Here is an 18,987-nt window from a genome sequence, read left to right as displayed (position 1 = left end):
CACAATGATTTGCCAAAATTTGAGTTGTGTGAGCAATAGCCATGCCAGGGGTAGGTGCCAGCTCTGCCCCGTGGTGATGGTCATAGGGCTTTTGGACTCATTTTACCGCACACAGGGAAGGCGCACATTGCAAAAGGCAAATGCTCGTGGGGAACAGGGCTAGCTCTTTATTGATCCGTAAAATAAGTTTGTAAATAAATCAAATCTTTTCCCAAGAATTAAGTAGATGGATGCAAAAGATCTAAAAAAAAAAAAAAGCAATGCAAACATAATCAAACTGGTTTGTGTGGGGAATAAGGATGAAGGAAATGGCTTTCTTCACATGGCTCTCCTGTGGGCAGAAAATAGAAGCTACTTTTGTCATACATATTTTTTTTCTTTTTTTTTTTTTTTTTCAGTGGGAATTTTAGTCCAGGTCTCTAAAAACAACAAATACTTACCGATGATAAAGCATGAGTATTTACCTACTGTTTACTGCTGACATCCTGTCAGGATATGGTGCGGCCGAATGAGTGCGGTTTGGCTCAGGATGGTCCTGGTGACTTTGCAGGATGGAGCCCTTGATCGGGAACGTCGAGTGAATGGAGGCAGCAGAGCCAGGGGAGGGGGTTATTTCGCGGGAGGGGCTGCGGCCGACACCGAGGTTTGTGGCCTCTGGCGCATTTCTTATCCCATAACAAAATTCAGGTGTTAAAAGGCGGTAGGGGCAAATCCTCTGGTTTGCATGCGTGGAGGCCCCCGGAGCGTAGTGTTAGCGGTGTAGGCAGCACAGACGTGCCATATAGCGCTCGATTTATCCAGTAAAGGGTTTCTTGCTCCCAGCCAGCAGGCTGGCGTGATGGATCGATCCGCTGGTGGAAGTGTTGGGTCTGCTGGAGGAGGAAAGGTGTGGGAGTGTCACCTTGCCAAAGGGTGCAGGTGAGCATTAGGAACGTCCCTAAATGGGAAACGTGCCCCTTTCACCTCATGGCTGCCTCGGAGGCTGGCTCTGGGTTGCTGGGAACCACCCTGCTGAACAAAGGGACCTTGTGCTGACAGGGAAGATCAGATACGCTGAAAGTACCACAGATTGCCAACTTTCCCTTGGAGGAATGGCCTTAGAAAATGTGGATGTGGACATGGACTTGACTGTGCTTTTCTTTCCCATCACCCTCTTCGGGGGGGTTTCCTCTGGTCAGCAGGCTTGCATTTATTTCCTTTTGTGATACACGTGTTTGCTGCAAGGCTAAAGGTTTCCTTAACGGCAAGTTGAACCCTATTCCTAGATCTATTGACATTATAAGTGCTTGAGCTGGGCAAATAATTCATGAATATATGTTGACATTTCTAAATCAATTTGCTTTGGCTAGTACTACACCTGTCTAGGGATTACTCTTTGCAAACAGTCCGTGGACGGACTTCTGCTGCTGTAAATATTCACGGAAAGTGTCTTTCAGCATTTTGGAGATCGCATTTGAAACTGGATCATAAACATATGAGGGTGGGAACTGCCTCTGTGTGTATTTATTAGGGAGCAGATATAATTTCATGGCCTAATTGCCTGATTGCAAGCAACTGCGTTACTTAAAACCGGAGTAACTGTAACACAGGAGGCCTTCGAGCCCTACCTTGCTATGCTTAATCTACATGGCCAAACATTAGAAACTGCATAAATCAACATCACTAATGAACCTGTGGAAGCCATAAGTAACTTTAAACAACAATAAAAAGCTCTGAATACATCAAATGTGAATAATTTGCTGGGATTCAGGAGTTCTTAGCAGGCACAGCTCATGATTTCCTGTGGTTTCATAGCGCGGTGGCAGAGAGAGGGACGTGGAGGGGGGGGGGACACGCCACGCCATCTCCTGTATTGTTTTAATCAGGCTTTTGTAGGTGGAATTTGTGAACTCATGAGAATGAGTTTCCCAGCCCTGGCAGGGATCCAGGCAGAGTTTGGGCAGACTCTGTGCAAACTTCCCCGTGCATCTCCAGGGGCTGATTTGCCACGGGATGAATGGGGTCCCCAGGTCTCCCCGCTAGCACGGCCCAGCATCGCCCGCATCTCCCAGTCGCAGGGCTGGTGAGCGGCTGGGCCGCCCTTCATTCGGCTCTGCCTCCTTCCATTCTGCCCTTCTACGAGAGGAGGAGGCATCGCTCCCTCTTGCAAACCAGCCTCCATCCTGATTTGCATCAGGCTTGCTATTTCAGTCCTGGGAACCCCAAAGTTGCCGGATTAGGTTCTTTCGTTGTTTTTACACATGTCCCTTTGGGGCTGAGCTGAGCTGTTAAAAATAAGGCACTAGAAAGACAAATGGTTTCCGGGGGGGAAGGGAGAAGGGAAGAGGCTTAGGACAGCTGTAAAATGCTGCAAGGTTAAATAAAACATTTGACTGCTTGTGTATTTCTTCCTTGTGTTCCTGAAACCACTGACGACCTGAAGAAGCTGGAGGAATCATTTTGCTTGCTGTGTGTGTTTTTTTTTTTTGTTTTGTTTTGTTTTGTTTTTTAAACTTGTTACACAAAACATTGTTTTTTTCAATTTCAGGAAGTCTCTTGATGCCCTTTGGTTGATTTTGTTTTGCTTGTTATCTGGACAACTAATATTTTTTCCTGTTAGGGGGAAAAAAAGATTTTCCCAAGCAGATTAAAGATGTTTTTTAAATGTATGAATGGTGACATGGTTCACTTTCATTGCTTTGTTTATTTTTAATAATGAAAAACACCTTAATTTATCGTAGCAAGACGTCCATCCTGGAGTAAACCTTGAATTGAATTTTCACTTGTTGTTTCTGATTTGTTTGTGGCTTCTTATCTAAGGGAACGCTGTGAGTGTTTTCTCATGCTTTTTTGAAGCCGTGGCACGTGACAGAGTTTTCTTCACAGCACATCGATGTCCGCTGGACAATGACAGCCACGTTTGCGAGAGGGACTGACTTTATTTGATGGTTTTGAAGCAATTTGTTTATTCTAATCGCGTTGCAATTAGCATTAAGAAGGGTAGGTCCATCTAGTCCTGGTATTAGGATTGTTCGAAGTGACCTCAGGTCTTTTTGAAAAAGACTAAGAAAGAAATGGGCTCTGTGAGTGAGGTGCAGGTCTGTAAAAGGGCAGCCAAGACTGACCAAGCTCATTTTTGGGAATGAGGATCCCGGGTACCCTGTCCCCTCCTCCTTCACAGCTGGGGTTGCTACTTGGTGCTTTGTACAGGCAGCAACACTCTTGGTGCCTCAGGCTGGAGGGCTATTTTGCACCTACGTTGATGTGAGCAAGGCAAGGGGAAATCAGGCTGCTGGGCTTTAAAGGAGAAAGGCAGGAATTATGAAAGAGGATAGGAGAGGGGGAAAAACCAAACAGACAACAAAAAAAAGTCATGATTTTATATTGTGGATATAAACCCCAGAAGCTGTGCTGTGCACCACTGGTGAGCGGGTGCCAGAGGAGCCTGCTGGCAAGTGGGGCTGGCCCTTGGGGACATCCCTCCCAGGCTCTGGGGTCACAGAGGGCTCCACCAGCCCCAGGTAAGCCCAGGAGCTGCGGGCGAGCGCGACGGCCGCTGCTCAGCAAAGGGCCACCGGGCTCCGCGCCATCGGGCCGGTGTAGGAGGGCAGGCATCTGGCTCCAAGCACGACACACGTCCCTCTTTGCCTGCTTGACCACCAGTCCAGAGGAAAGCACCGGGGCTGTCCTGCCCACCGACGGCATGGAGGAAGCACGGCCGAGATATTTTTCTTGGCGCCGGGAGCTCCGGCGTTTCAGGCTTGCACGTGCCGCCTGACCCCAGCGAGCGGCCACGGCTCGTTTCCTCCCGCGCCGAAGGGGAGGCCCTGCTGCTCCCCCATGTCGATGATGATGGCACTGGGATCCCTATGCGTGTGGGCCGTTTTCGGCTGAATAACAGCATGATTCTTCCCAAATTGCACTGCTCCTGTCCCTGCTGGAGTCGCCAGTTTTTAACTCTTTCATGCGTTTTTAACAACCTGTGCAAATAATAACTTGAACTCGTACTAAGGATCAAAAGCACAGAGGAGATGAGAAAAATCTCATCTTTTGGAGATAAGCACATCCTTTCCCTCTCTGGTTCCTCTGAGCTATTTGCCAAAGCTCCTACAGATATTTACATTTTATTCACTGCTGCAGTGATCTGCATTTTCTTAAGCCAGCCTACATTCATGAGTGGTATGAATTAACCTGCAAGGCAGGTTTGGGGAGCAGACGTAGATGAATTTATGTGCAGAACTTACAAGAGAAGGTGCTTCCAAAATGAGAGCTGGCCTCACTCTGTGAAATGCCTGAAAGCAGAACTCAGCTTTTGCCTTTCCTGACTATCTAATACCAAAACTGGCTGTGCATGCTGAGCAGGTGCTTTTGTAGAATCACAGAATGGTTTGGGTTGGAAGGGATCTTAAGGATCACCTAGTCCCAACCCCCCTGCCATGGGCAGGGACACCTTCCACCAGACCAGGCTGCTCAAAACCCTGTCCAACCTGGCCCTGAACCCTTCCAGGGAGGGTTCTCTGGGCAACCTGTGCCAGCGCCTCACCACTCTCACAGGAAAGAATTTCTTCCCTGTATCTCATCTAAAACTGCCACCCTCCAGTTTAAAACTGTTAACCCTCGTCCTATCCCTACATGTCCCTGTAAAAAGTCCCTCTCCAGCTTTCAAGGAAGAAATTACAAAATCTGTAAGCAGCATTATGGCACAATCTCAGCAGTAACTAAAAGGATCTGAATCTGGTGGTGGGAACAGCTGCACCTAGAGACTTCTTGGGCAAACAGCTGGACCAGACCCAAAGGAGGGCTGTAATTGCCGCTTTATTATGTTAGCCACCGAAACATGCAAGTTGTTGTGTGCAATCTCTTTTCCAAATTATGGTGGTATGGCAACCACTGTTTTTATAAGCTTTTATTGCACCAATGATAGAAAAGTCCCGGTCAAGACTGGAAGCCTAGGGTATTCATTTCTGCACAAATGCGGGGAAAAACATTAAGGGAAGAGAATTATGGAAAATTAAGAGGGGCAAATGTCAAAACCATGATGTGCCTGCCTGTGTGAACAGACATGTGCAGCCCTTGTACAAAGAGGACACACCACCCTGACCAGCCTCACTTGGAGCTTCTCCGCACCCCTTGGCCCAGGGGCTCTATTTAAACTCAGCCCAGGGCCCTCAGCCTCTTAATCTCTCTGCCTCTTAACCTTCTTGTTTTAACCTCTCTGTCAAAAGCATTTTGAAGCTCATTGCCCTGGTTTCTCCTGCTGACACATCCAGCCTTTCATTTGTTTGACCCTGTGGCAAGTGTGGGAAAAAGCTGAGAAGGGAGTGATGGAGCCTGGGTGGATGGGGGAGAAGGACGGAGAGGATGTGAAGGACACTTCCCAAGTGGCAAACACTTCACTGGGGTCTCTATGCTAATGCAGTTAATTAACAGGTTTGTTCTAAAGTACTACACATCCTCAGAAAAATGGACCGCTTGTTTAATAAAAGGCGAACAAAGGTTGGGGGAGGTATGGCCAGCACTCTGGGCACATAAAAATCAGAAAGGAAACCAAAAAATTTTTGATGAGGTTTAAATGTGGGCCTTGTAACAGTGCTGGGAAATGATGAAACATCCTAGGCATCCATCATTACCCTGATTTCAAGACAATAGGTCTGAGGGCCCGCTTGGTGCAGGGTTAGGTCAGCCTTTCCTGCCAACCTTGCAGCCTCCGTGAGCTGTGAGCCCAAGGAGCCCCGTACCAGCGGCACAAGAGGAAGAGCTGGGGTGATGCCGGGGAGTCGTGTGGGCAAGAGCTGAGTCAGTGATGCACAGCCAACAGCCTTGAAGTGCAGGTCCCCTTCCTGGCTCCTTCTCTACTCGCTGCCTGTAGCCGAGAGGCTCGGAGGGATGGCTTTGCCCGGAGGACTGAGGCTGATGGACCATTCTGTAGGCCCAGCCTAGCGTGTACCCCAGAGAGCCAGGGCAGAGATTTGCTATGCTGCTCCCAGTACTGGTGCAGTTGCACTTGACCTGTCTCGGGTCCCTTGTTTGTTAAGCAGAGGTGATTACTCTTGTCCTTCTCACAGGGCTGATGAGCTGTTAATGACTATAATCTCATTTGCTCAGTGCTGCGGAGTCACTCTGAATGGACAGGGAGCTCTGGGGAGTTGCTTACCTTGGCCAGTGTTCCCTCATCTCCTTGTTAAAAGAAAAGCCTGCTTCTCAATTCCTCCAACTGCCTCAACACAGGCATACATGATATTCCACAGCGAGCCTTGGCTTTGCATTGCCACCTTCCCAAAGGGCTGTGAAGGCGTGCCTAGCCCAGAGCAAGGCTTAGCTTTCTCCGCAGGATTTCACAATATGTTATTTGTGCTTGCCATACACTGCTGCTCATGGTAAACGAGTGACTTTGTGTAGGATGCTGTGACACTTCTAGCCTGACCTGGAGCTCAAAACACATAGCCTGCAGCCAGCTGGCTTGCTGGATGACTAGATCAATCTCTTTTCCTCCCCATCCCACCCTGTGGTTCTTATCCTCTGTGTGTGGTGCTTTGAGTGCTCCGGATGGAAACCTGCATAAGGAGTGGAGCAGCTTTCGCTGTTCCCCTTCTGCTCTGGTGTGGGAAGCCTCCAGAACAGCGATCCCCACGGGTACATTTGATCCTGACCACAGCACCGTGCCCAGCTCAGGGACCACGAGGGATGCGTCCGAGATCAGCACTGCCTTTGCTCTGTACGAGGCAGGCAGAGCAAGTGAAGCTTTAGCCAAAACTTCCTCTTCCATGGAAACCACCCACAGGGCTTCACAGAGCTGTGTGTGCAAGCGTGTGTGTGTCTAGAGACACAGGACGCGTGTTCCCACTTTAGCCATTCAAGAGCAACAGTGTAAATGGGCTCCCCAGGGAGCCCCGGCTGCCTTGCTGCTGGAAGAGACACAGCTGCAAAGCATCGTTCAGAGGGAGAAAACGAACATGGGAGAAATGGAGGTTGACTCCAATGCTTTTTAAAAGCTGGTAGTATTGAACTCAGAGCTACTGTTTTCAGCCTAGGCTCTTATTTGATTCTGGGGCAAAATCACATGGTTAGATCATTGATCTCAGCTGTACAGCAACATCATTTTTAAGGATTCAGGACTTTGACTTAGGAGCCTGTGAGACCAAGCAGAAAGAAAATCTTGACCTTGAAAGGGGGGAAAAGCCTCTAAACTCTTAGACCGGCTAACTGCAAAAATAGCCAAAAGAGCTAGGAAAAAACTTACCCAAATATATTCCAGTATGTATAAATAGGCTCTCTTTTCTCCAGTGTTCTTCACTACAAAAGGAAATGTCATGTTGAGTTAACTTGTGACCCAGATGAAATGACATGTACTTGTTTATTTTACTTATGCTCCTGTTTACAATACGTTGCACTTGGTGGACATATTTTTGTGCATGCTGTTGCATTCCAGCATCAAAACTATCAAAATGCATTTTCGTATTTGCTGCCCAAACTCTGGCTGAGGAATTGTGTTTCTGGGTATCAGTCACAAAAACGAACAAAATCTGTGGTGGGGGTGTGTGTGTTCACTTGTTAGCTAAGAACTCATTGTTCTACAAATGAAACTTAATTATGCATACAGAATAGTGATGAAAGACTTTCTGCTTTTTATCAGCTACATGATTTTAAGAAGGAGGAGATGGGTTTGCTATCTAGGCCACTTTCAGGAGAATGTTTTGATGGACCCCATGATGGCATTTAAACCCTTTATTTTAAGGTCTATTATATATAAGGCACTGCAAGCTACCAGTCCGAGGAATATTTGAGATGCTCCTTTTCACCCTCTAAGCGTGCTTTTGCTGCTCTGGACATGTCTTGCAAATAGTGAGATAGTGAGTGTGAACACTTTGGCTGATGGTGGATTTTGTGGATCATGGAGAGTGCTTGCCGCATCGTGGCTGGCCGTTCCTGCAGTGCCTGCTATGCAGCATTGTTTCGGACTCCTGTTTGGGTGACGCATACCTCGCAGATGGGGATGCCTTCTAACTGCTTGGGAATCATCGGTAGCTGTTTGTAATGCATTACTTTATTTGATAAGAAGCTATTTTCTCACTAGCCACCTGGATGCTTCCCATACAAATTGCACATGCAAGGGTCTATTCATGTTGGCCTATACAATGGATTTCCTTTCCATGAGCATTCTTGGAAATAAAGCTCTGCCTCCTGAATGTTTGTGAATAACAAGGTTTATAGATTTCACCTAAACAAAGCAATGGTTTTGGTAGCAAGACCTGTTGTGGATATTGTTGTGCCTGCGTCTTGTCAGCTCCAGGTTATTTCAGCAGCCCACCAGTGGCTCCAGCTTTTGTTTGAGTGTGAGCAGATATGTGCAGAAGGTTTGGCTCAGGAGAACGTTGCAGGACGGAGACCAGAGCCCTGGATTGTTTTATTGCAGGAATCGGATTAACTCATATGAGCTCATTCTCTGCTCTTCATTGCATTGTGTTTGGCAGTTCCTGCAGCATGATTGCATCTAGGTTAAGTGGCATTGTTCTGGAGTCCGGCAGGGAACAATCCTGTATTGACTAAGTGTGGGGGAAGGACAGGATGATCTCATAAGTTTTCACCATTTTTGGTACCTGTGCTTCACTAGTATGTCTACTGTTTTAACTTTGTTCTCTGTCCGAAGGTGATAATTCTCCAGGTACAACAGATGGGATTGCTCCATGAAACAGTGTAGTTTGGATCAACCCAGCTAGTGCATTAAAGTTGTCTGGGAGAGACACTCACCCTGTCAGGGACTGGACTACGGCACCTGTTTAAGTAAGTGAAGGACCTGACTGGACCAGCCATCAATGTTTGCATCTGTCAGCACTAGCTCCCCTGCTTCCCTCCACCTTCACTGAGTGCTGCTCTCCCGAGGGAAGGTTATAGGAAGAGCCGCAGTGCACTGGGGTGGAAAAGGCTCTGACTGTCCTGAGTATCACGCAGAACTTGGAGGATTGCATCGTCCAGACTCACTGAGGTCTGTATGAGGGTCTGCTGAGCAGAGCTTATGCTGTGCGAGCTGCCCTAGGAGTGCAGTTGGAGCACCATTATTAAGGACTTGGACTTCCCTGAAGAAAAAAGGACGGCTCCAGACCAACAAAGGTGTTAGCACAGCTAATGTCAAAGAAAGCCAGTTTCTGACACTATGAAACTCTGGGTCTTGCTTTCTTTCCTGTTGACACCCAAGCACTCTCCTTTATAAACCTTCATTGGTTAACAGTAAAATGCAGCTTTCACTGAACATGTTGACCGTGCGTCATAGATCTGAGTGCAGATCAGGCAAAAAGACTTGGTTAAAGGCCAGGAAAAATCTGCCTTGAACAGTAAAAGTAGGGAAGCTTATTTTTGACTTGGAGGTGAAAGGAACTGAAAGATCTCATTTTTTTTCTCTCCTCCCTGGAAATGCTTTCTAATTGTAATGGTGAGACAGCTGTAGGAGCAAGAATGTGAGGATGGAAGAGAGACCTTCACGTATCACTCTTCCAAAAGCAATGTTGGGTTTCCCCCAAAGATCTGGAGGAGCTTCTCCACAAGATCTGTTGCTAGTGATGAGTCTTTTTGGTTGCCCTTTTTGCATTGAATGGGAGCATCTGTAGCTCTTGTAGGGAAGATGTTACGGAAGAGTTGACAGGCGGCAATGGTCCTGGGACAAGTGGGGTACACATTGGTGGGGCAAAGGGTGTGGAGTAGCTATGTGAGTGCCAAAACTGTTTATATGTACCCAAAGACTGCTCAGGCTGCAGGAGGGGACAACTACCCCCAGGTTTCTCAGTGATGCGAGCAACTCTGATCATCTGCACCCACCACCCCACAGGGACTTGCAGCACTCGGGCCTCTGCAACTCTGATGCACATAAACTTACCCCTGAACCTTCTGGTCACAAAAGAGATTAAATAAACAGGAGTGTTCTGTTTGACTTAGTTGGAGGCTGCTCTTGAAGGTGGATAAGCCCTTCCAGTCCTTCTGAAATTGCTTTATAGGAAGAACTTTGTTTGCCACCAGGACCTCATTCCTCTGTCTCAATTTCTGTCTGTCAGAATCTCTTTCTGTGCAAATCCCAGTTCAGAAGCAACCAGAGTGGCTTCATCCCTGTCGCACAGATTTGATTTTATCATGATCATGTTTTATGTGGTACCTCCTACACACCTGTGACACTCCGTGTCTAGGTGACATGTGGTGTGCGCCAGGCGCTGGGAAGGGTCCCCCTCTCACCAGCTGCTGGACAGGAGTTTGCACAGGCCTCCCTGCAGCCGTGTTTGGTGAATCTGCACTTCTGTGGCCCGAGAGCAAGTCGGATAAACATGCCTGGGGGTCAGAAGCAGCAAAGGCCCCTCTGGGAGCTGGCTGGATGATACAAAGCTGGGGGAACCTGGAAGGATGGTAAGTCATGCTTGCCATTACTGGTTTGTGCTATCCTAAGAGGAGTTGGGTGACAAAACTCTGTCCCAAGTCAATTTTAGAAAGATTTTTACTTTCTGCTATGGTAGGGGCAAGCTCCAAGGACATATTGTCTTGCCTGTTATTGGAAACTATAGATGCAACTTTTCAGCCATTCACAGAGGCTTATCTAACTTGTGTTTAGCTAAAGGAATCAAAATACTTCTGAAAGGAGACCAGTGTCATTCCCAGGCTCCAGTGAGAGAAACTGAGGCACCAAGCGATGAAGTGCCGGATTCAAGGCCACCTGAAGGCCAGTTGAAACTTGAGCATTAGCTGCACATACTCTTCCCAGCATGGCCCCCACAGCCTCGTGTAGCAAACCCCAGCACTCCTCCCCTGCTCGGAGAGTGGGGCAGGGAGCAGAGCTTGTCAAAGGCGTTCCTGCAGAAAGGGAGAGGCAGGTTTCCTTGGGGTTGAGCGCAGCAAATACCCTGGCAATGAGCAGTAGGTGCTGCTGCACAGGCATGTCAGAGGAAAGTCTGTTTGTGCCAAATACATTGGAGAAATTGTTTTGGAACGGTTCATTGGTGTGAAGATACGGACTCAAAATAGTGTCAAGAGCAGAGGAACTGTAGAGATATGTTGGGGACATGCCAGCTGTCTGCATTAGAGAGGAGGGTGATAGATTAGGAAGGAACTTGGGTGCATTTACTCTTCCACATTTTTCCCCAAATCTCTTTAAAAACAGTCGTGAGGGAGAGGACACTGTTTCCCAGCCATGGGTGCTTTTCATGACCGCACTAAGGCCAGGTAGGGTTGTACTGCCACTGAGGGAGCACAACAGAAATGCCATTCCCCATGGAGCTCCCTCATCTCTAGTGGGCATTGGAAGGTGGATGGAAGACACTGGATGGGAGATGGGGCCTTTGGACTGTATGGAGCTTGAAGAAGCAGGTGAATCCTGGGGACTTGGGGAATTTCTGGTTCCTTTCCTGACTGGTCAGGTGGGATCAAGGCATGCTGTGGATATGGCTGCACAGTTACCCAATATCTCAGCCTTGGGCACACCAGTGCCCTTCCTGTGATGGGGCAATGTATTTGGAAGAAGGAAGGAGCAGGGTTTAGAGGTTGCAGCCCCCCAACCTCCCTCCTACAAGCTCTCCCTGAACACTCCCTTCCTGTACAAACACACAGTCCTCATTGGCAGCATGACGCTGCAGCTGCCACGAGAGATCCAGGCAAATTTGATAATAGGGAGGTGGAAAACAAAAACAAAAACAAAAAAAGGCAAGAAACCCAGGAATGAAAAGAGCCCTCTGTCACGTGTGGGTTATTTTCAAAGGGTGGCATTGCTGTTTTCCCAGGCAACGGCAGGCTGTGAGGCGACTTGGGTGGGCAGGTGACCAGGGTGAAGCGGAGAGCTACCAGCTCTGGCTGAGATGGGGATGCTGTTTACAATAAACCGAAAGCTATAAGAGGAGGGAGGGACTGCAGAGAGGGAGCTGGGGAGATCTCCATGGAGACACTTAACCTGCTGCTATGGGTGCCCTCGGGGATTGGCACTGGCCAGGTCCTTAGGAAGAAAAGCGCCTGGCACAGGCACGGCAGGATCCTTGCTGCACGTGCCGCCCGCAGCGAGGTGGAGCTTTCCAGGCCTGCTATTCAGCACAGAAGAAAAATGGCATGGAAACAACATTAAGGTTGGGACCCAAGCTATAGAAACCCAAGAAATTAAAAAAGTGCAGGCCAGCTGTTTGTTCTCAGCAAGGGGTCCAAAGCCCTGGGAGGAGGGGGAGCGGGTAGAGGAGAGGATGCTGCCTTTGCCTGGGCTGACAGTGTGGCAGCTTTTCTTGTCTCTGAGGGTGGCAGAAAGGATCTTCTGCATTTATACTTAGTGTTATTATTTTGGAGCAACGTTTGAGAGTGTGAGAGATGTGAGAATAGAGAAAGAGACTTTGCAGGAGGATAGAGGACTAGATGGTAATTTTGTGATTCACCCCAAGGAGGGGACAGCACTTGTCCTTCTGCCTGGGGATATGGGCAAGATGGTGGCCTGCTCCCCGCCTGCTCTCTGCCCACTCCCTGCCTGCTCCCTCCACGCTCCGGTCCCTGGGGAAAGCCTGGGATAATATTTGTGGCTGAGCTCTGATGGCTTTGCTTTATGGCACTGAAGTCAAAGTTCCTCCCTCCTTCCCAGCCTTGGGGAAAGTGAGGATGTGTGCCCTGGTGTGCATTCCACCCGTTCATAGTTTGGGCTCGTCGTCTGTCACTGTCGTGCCTGACCATCCCATAGCCCTTGTGCTTTGTGAAGGGAAGAGGGGTCTGAGGCTGTGGTTGCTCTAGGACAAGACGCAAGCTGCTTACTTTAGGGTCTCAGAGGCGAGAAGACCAGAATCTCGACCCATTATCCTTGGGCTCAGATAGTCACTCCCACTTTTCCTGAGAGAAGTGGGGGGATGCTACCAGCTACTCCTCCTTTCCAAGCTGCAGTGCTCTCCCAGACAAAGCACAAGATTCACAGCATGAGAAGCAGCTGAGACGCGGAGCAGCTGTACTCGGCAAGCTGCGGTGCTTGTCTGGCCAGCACGCATCTGGGCCGTGCTGCGCTAGCGTTTGGGACCATTCTGCTTGAAGGAGGAAGGGACCAAGGGACCCGAGGCTGCAGTTTCCATCTGAACTGGTGAAGGGAAATGATAGGGTGGAGCCAGCCCTTTTACCTTCTTTTCCTAGAGCTGGAGCGTCAGCAATGCATACGATGAAGCGATGGTATGGGTTGTGCTCATGTACCGAGCGCTGCGTCACATGGAGATGGAAACCACCGAATCTACCTAGCGTAAACAAAGGAAATGGGGAAGTGATTTACTGTAAAATTAATAAAAATGTGATCCATCTCAGAAGGGAAATGCACAGACCACACTTCGGGGTTTGGGAAGGGTCAAGAAGACAGAAGGGGGAGTAGGCCGGAAAGAAAGGTTTCCTCTGCAGCCTGGAGCTGGACTCATCCAGCACTGTCATGCTCTGAGTTCTCTCTTCCTGGGAATGATGCAGCAAGCCCAGGAGGACAGCCCTGAGGAAAGGTGGCGCTGCTTCACACCCTGAGGGTGTCATGGGGCTCTGCCTCTGTAAGTGAAGTGGAGAAGGACACACTTCTTTCCCCCTCAAGATATGTTTTTTAATCATTTCAGTGACCTCTTGGTATCAGTAAAAGGGAGCCCCAGGGACACTCATGGCCTTTCTCAGGGGTTGTGGCTGGTGGAGAAACCACCTCTGTGGTGCCAGTCCTTGCTTGCCTTCCTCCTGAGCACATGGTGCAGGGGGGCCAAGTTTGGGAGCACCCCCTTGTCCTGTGGGCATGTGAGAGCCAAGGGAGCAGCTGGCTGGCTGGTGAAACTGGCTGACCAGAACAGGAGTCATCTCCCTTTTCCCATGTTCCCTGCAAGGAACGGCGAGGTGTCAGTCGGTTGTGTGAGGTTAAACAGTCACATCTGAAGTGTTTCTTTGCCATGGCGTGTCTGAAGCTCTGCAGCCCCGTGTGTGGCCCTGCACACTGGCTGTTGCCAATAGTGGTGTGAAGAGAAGCAAAATACACAGTGGAAAAATAAGTAAAAATGACATGGGAGCTGCAGGGACAGGCACTGCCTGGCCGCCCTCTTTCATCCACCAATTTATTTCTCCTGAGGCAGGCAAAATTTCTCCAGATTTATTCCAACAGAAGTCAAAAGGGGAGTGGAACCATGAGAGAGACAATTACAATTATTAATTATAATTTGTATATTGTGCTGTTAGCTTGGGTAAATGATGTGTAAATATAGACTGGACTGTTTGCAAGATTGCAAAGAGGATGTGTTGAGATGGGTGATGGAGGTTAACAGCTCCTCTTGACATCTGACATGCAGTTTATGGGACAGTTTCATAAGGAGAAAGGTGTTTGTGTCATTTAAAACTGCTCTGGTGGAAATATTAAAAACTAGTGTCCAAAGGAGTATTACTGGGTTGAGACTAAGCCACTTTGTCTTTCTGTCTCTACTTTATAACATTCTTGGTAGCAAGAGATAATTGAAAGACTAGATGTTCATTTAAATGTGAATAAGATAAAGATCAGGGAGGAATTGGGAGCAATACCTAGACCAGCCATTTATATCCTTTTTGTGCTTTAACAGGAGACTCTGGCCCTTCATCATCCTTCTCTTTGCATTTCTCTCCCTCCCACCATCCAAATTCTGCCCCTCAGAGCAGCCCTCGTCAGCCCTCCTGCCATATAGAAACTTGCAGGTCAAGATAACACACACACATGCATACACAGATGACAACACCAAAACCCAGGTCCTTTTGTTGCTTTGATAATTCTTGTGGCTAGAGGACAATCAGATCTCACCCTTCAAGGCATCCTCTGGCCAGATTGCTTCTCCAAATCACACAGCAACAGAGTCCATGAAGTACTTCCCAAAGGAGGTTACCTCTAAGTGCCAGGTCTGTCAGGCATGGGACCCCAGCACTAGTGGAGAGATGGTCTGAACAGAAGTAGCAGTGGGAGTTGCCCTCAGGACTAGAATGGTTTTTGGAGGATATTAGTCTTGACAGTCATATTATGTAGCCCAGATTTTCATTATGTAGTCCCCTGATTTTCAAATGTTATCTTCGAAATCTCCAACACATCTTCATTCTTACCACCATGACAGTCTTCTAGGCTCTTCCCCTTTGGGCTGTTATGAAGGAAAGCTCCATAGGGGGGGACAGAGAGGGGTGAAAGAATGGCCAAATTTGAATGGATAGACTATTTCATGAGCAGATCCAAAGCAAGAGCAGTAGGCCACTGGTTCGGTGGAAAGGCATGACTCAGGAGATGTAATCAGCAGTTACCTCGATTACTGATTTGCATTTCCCCATGAAGAGTCACTTTTCTGAGCTCTGGCATTGCATACAACTTTAAAAGCAACAAAGTTACATAAACTAAATGATTAATAGACCAAAGACCTTTTACATTATTTTCAACACGATATTTCTCTTATGAAGCAATGCCAGCTACTAACACAGGCACAACTTCTTCTGAAAATGCTGGATAAATGCCTGCTCTTACTGGTTTTCCACACAGCTGGAAAAAATTCTTTGAGTGGAAAAGTCCCTGGGCAGGCAACATATATCAGAAAAGATCCTCTGAGGAGCCTGTCTGAGGATACATGTCTTCAGAACCTTTCCTGGAAGAAGGCTGGACATGGGGAAGGTGCATTTATGGGGAGCCTGGCTCTGCAGTGCTGTTGTGGTTTAACCCCAGCCACAACTAAGCACTACGCAGCTGCTCACTCACTCCTCCCTGCTCCCAGTAGGATGGGGAGGAGAATAAAAAAAAGAAAAAAAAAAGTAAAACTTGTGGGTTGAGATAAGACCAGTTTAATAACTAAAATAAAAATATAAAATCATATAGAAAAGATTATAATAATAATAGTAGTAATAATAACAACAACAACAACAACAATAATAATAATAATAATAATAATGATGATGATGATGAAAAGGAATTTAACCAAAAGACAGAGAAATAAACCCCAAGAAAAGACAAGGGATGCACAGTGCAATTGCTCACCACCCGCTGACTGATGCCTGGGCATCCATCGGCCCCTCCCGGCCCGCTCCCCCCAGTTTATATACTGAGCATGTCATCCCATGGTATGGAATATCCATTTGGCTGGTTCGGGTCATCTCTCCTGGCCGGGCTCCCTCCCAGCTTCTTGTGCACCCCCTCACTGGTAGAGCACGGGAAACTTAGAAATCCTTAACTTAGGATAAGTGCTACCTAGCAACAACTAAAACATCAGTGTGTTATCAGCCTTATTCTCACAATGAATCCAAAACACAGCACTGTACCGGCTACTAGGAAGAACATTAACTCTATCCCAGATGAAACCGTGCCAAGTGCTTGCCTAGAGGTCCTCAGCAAATGGTGGGGCAGAGCTGGGCTGGCCTTTGCTGAAAACAAGAGCTGCTTACTAGTGGCCAGGCACTGTGTTCTCAGAGGATCTTCCCCTGAAGGCATGCCTTCTTCTGAAGGACATCTCTTTTTTCATTTTGGAGGCAACCTGCCCCTTACCCAGGAGGTATCCCTGCAGCTGTGTGAGGTCACGCTGTGGTCCCCTGGCATCATCCACGCTGGGATTTTGCTCTCCATCCTGCATCTCTGTGGGGAAGGTGGCGTCACAGACGTGGGCTTGCTGTGTGCCTCACAGGCAGGTGAGCAGGTCTTGGGGTTGCTGAGTTGTGGGGGAGCTGGGGCCAGGGGACGGATGAGCGCTGCGGGACTGGGAGACAGTGGGATCTGCCATGACTCTGCCCTGGGCAGCAAGAGAGATGCAGTGAGTCATGAGTCTGGGTCTAATTCGTGTCCTGCCCTGGGAGGTGCTTGCTGTGGGCTGCCCATGCTCAAGCTGTAGGGAACTGCTCCCACCAGGTACAATGACTCAAGCAAGCCCTCTTTTTTTTTTTTTTTTTTTTTTAAATTTTCATGCTTTTTTTTTATTTTCAGAGTCCCCACAGTACCAGAAATAGTTTTGTTGAAGCATTTGGGTAGCTCCCTGACCCAAAGAGGCTTGAAGCAAAATCTGCTTTACTAGTTCAAAACAAAACCATTGCTTCTGAGGCACAGGGGAATAGATGGGAGAGGCTATCTTTAGTAGTCTTAATGCATTGTAGTCTTGTAGTGGTTTTGTTCATTTAAATGTAATTTGGCATTAAATATGATTTCTGCACATAGTGTGGAAAAAATGGACGCTAGGATTCTTTTTCAGTACAGAGAACCTTAGATTAATTGACCAAAAATTATTGCTTGCACATAATCTTTTATTTCCAGACCATCGTATTTTCTAAAAATATACACAGGGCCCTGTGACAAATTGTAATGGCTCCAGACTAGCTCTTGTAATCAAGCTGAGGCAGTCTGTTGAGCAAATCAACTATTTCATCAAACTGTATTTATATTATAAGAAACTACACTTTAGTATGATAAATTCACCATCTGGTCACTCACCGCTCTACACATCTGTATTGTATTATCGGTTTAGACCATGATGGTGGGATTCATCCCTTTTTTATTTAGTGGATAGGTGTTTAGTCTAAGTTGGGTCATCTGTGCTTCCTGGTAGACCATAGAGGCATCTTCAAATAGCAGTTTAACCCCTCTTCCCCCTGATAACAGCATTTATCTTGGAATGGGATGAACTATCCTTTGGAAATACCTCTCTTTCTCCCTCCATTGACTTTAGAGAGTGCAAAGATGACTGGCCTAGACCAGATGACAAGGTGATAAATGGGCTTGTGCTGTATCAGCATCTCCTCTGGTTCTGCATGCAGTGAGTATGTGAATACAAAATGTCTGTTAATATCTGCAGAGAATGATGTTTTAAATGCACCCAACCAGGCTCAGATTGTCAAAACTGAAAGCCTACAGCTAGCAACTGACAAAGCTTTATTTAGATATTAAAATAAGAGCCTGGTTCTTGAACTCAGTGGAAAGGTTCTCACTAATTTCTGGCAGGGCTTACCCCCATTTCCAGGGGGGATGTGCACTCACAGTTCAGCTGCTAGTGGAGAGGGGTTGCCTGAAAAAGTATTATGGACCAAGGAGCCTGGATTTGGCCCCATTGTAGAGTCATTTCCTGGCAGTTTTCCTTTCGTTGTGTCTCTCACAACTCTGAATATCTCCTCAATTTTCTATATTTACTTTCCTTCCCTCCTTTTGTGGAGTGCATTGTACAAGGCCCTGGCTATGACAATGTCCTTTGGTTTCAGGAAACACTCTGAACATCACACCAGGGGAGTTGCTGTTCAGTGTGGTGAGGTCATGTTAAGAGAAAAATCTTGCAACACATGCAAGGTTTGTTTGCCTGGGGATGGGCGGCCAGGTCTGGGAACTCCAGCCAGACAGGGCAAAAGGGGAAATGCTGGTGAAACACTGAATTCTCCTCAGTAGGAGGAGTGAGCAGAGTCCCTCAAGGAGCAGATGGGGAGTCCATGCATTCCCCAGGAGCATGTGGGATGGAAAAACAGATTACCTGGAAAGCACAGAGCACAGGCAGCGTGTGCTCCAGGAGCGATCATGGTCGTGTCTGCTAGAAAACAATTGTGTCAGTAAAATACAACTATCAAGGTGAGTTTTCTTAAGATGTATCTGAGTTCTTGATTCTTGCTTTCTGTCATCAGTGGCCATTTAAACAACAAAATGACTTGGCAATATCCTTGTTCTTTAAAACCAGTAAGGGCAAGGGTGTGAACGTTGAGTCCCTGAGTACGGTTGCAAGGGATCTTGTCTTCTGCATTCAGAAAGGTTATCTTAAGGCAAAGCTAATAGGGGAAACATGTGGCATGAAAGCCTGGCCATAACTCAGAGGTTACTGGATGCATGTGGCCCATCATGAAAAGTTCCTGTGCTCCGTGGGGCATTTGTGGGAAAGCCCCACCTGACTGTGACACCCGCTCGGCTCCTAGCTCCATCAGTAGCAGGCAGGCTTTCAGAGCTGTTTAAGCAAGCCATTAAGTGACACAGGCTATTCAAAATGCAGAATTTGGTGTGGCGGTGACTCCTACCTAGTCCGCAGTTTCCATGAAAGGAAAATTTTGGTTTTATCAAATTGG

This window comes from Tyto alba, unplaced genomic scaffold (assembly GCF_018691265.1).
Source record: "Tyto alba isolate M040663 unplaced genomic scaffold, T.alba_DEE_v4.0 Super-Scaffold_18, whole genome shotgun sequence".
NCBI lineage: Eukaryota > Metazoa > Chordata > Aves > Strigiformes > Tytonidae > Tyto > Tyto alba.
This window is presented reverse-complemented; position numbering follows the sequence as displayed.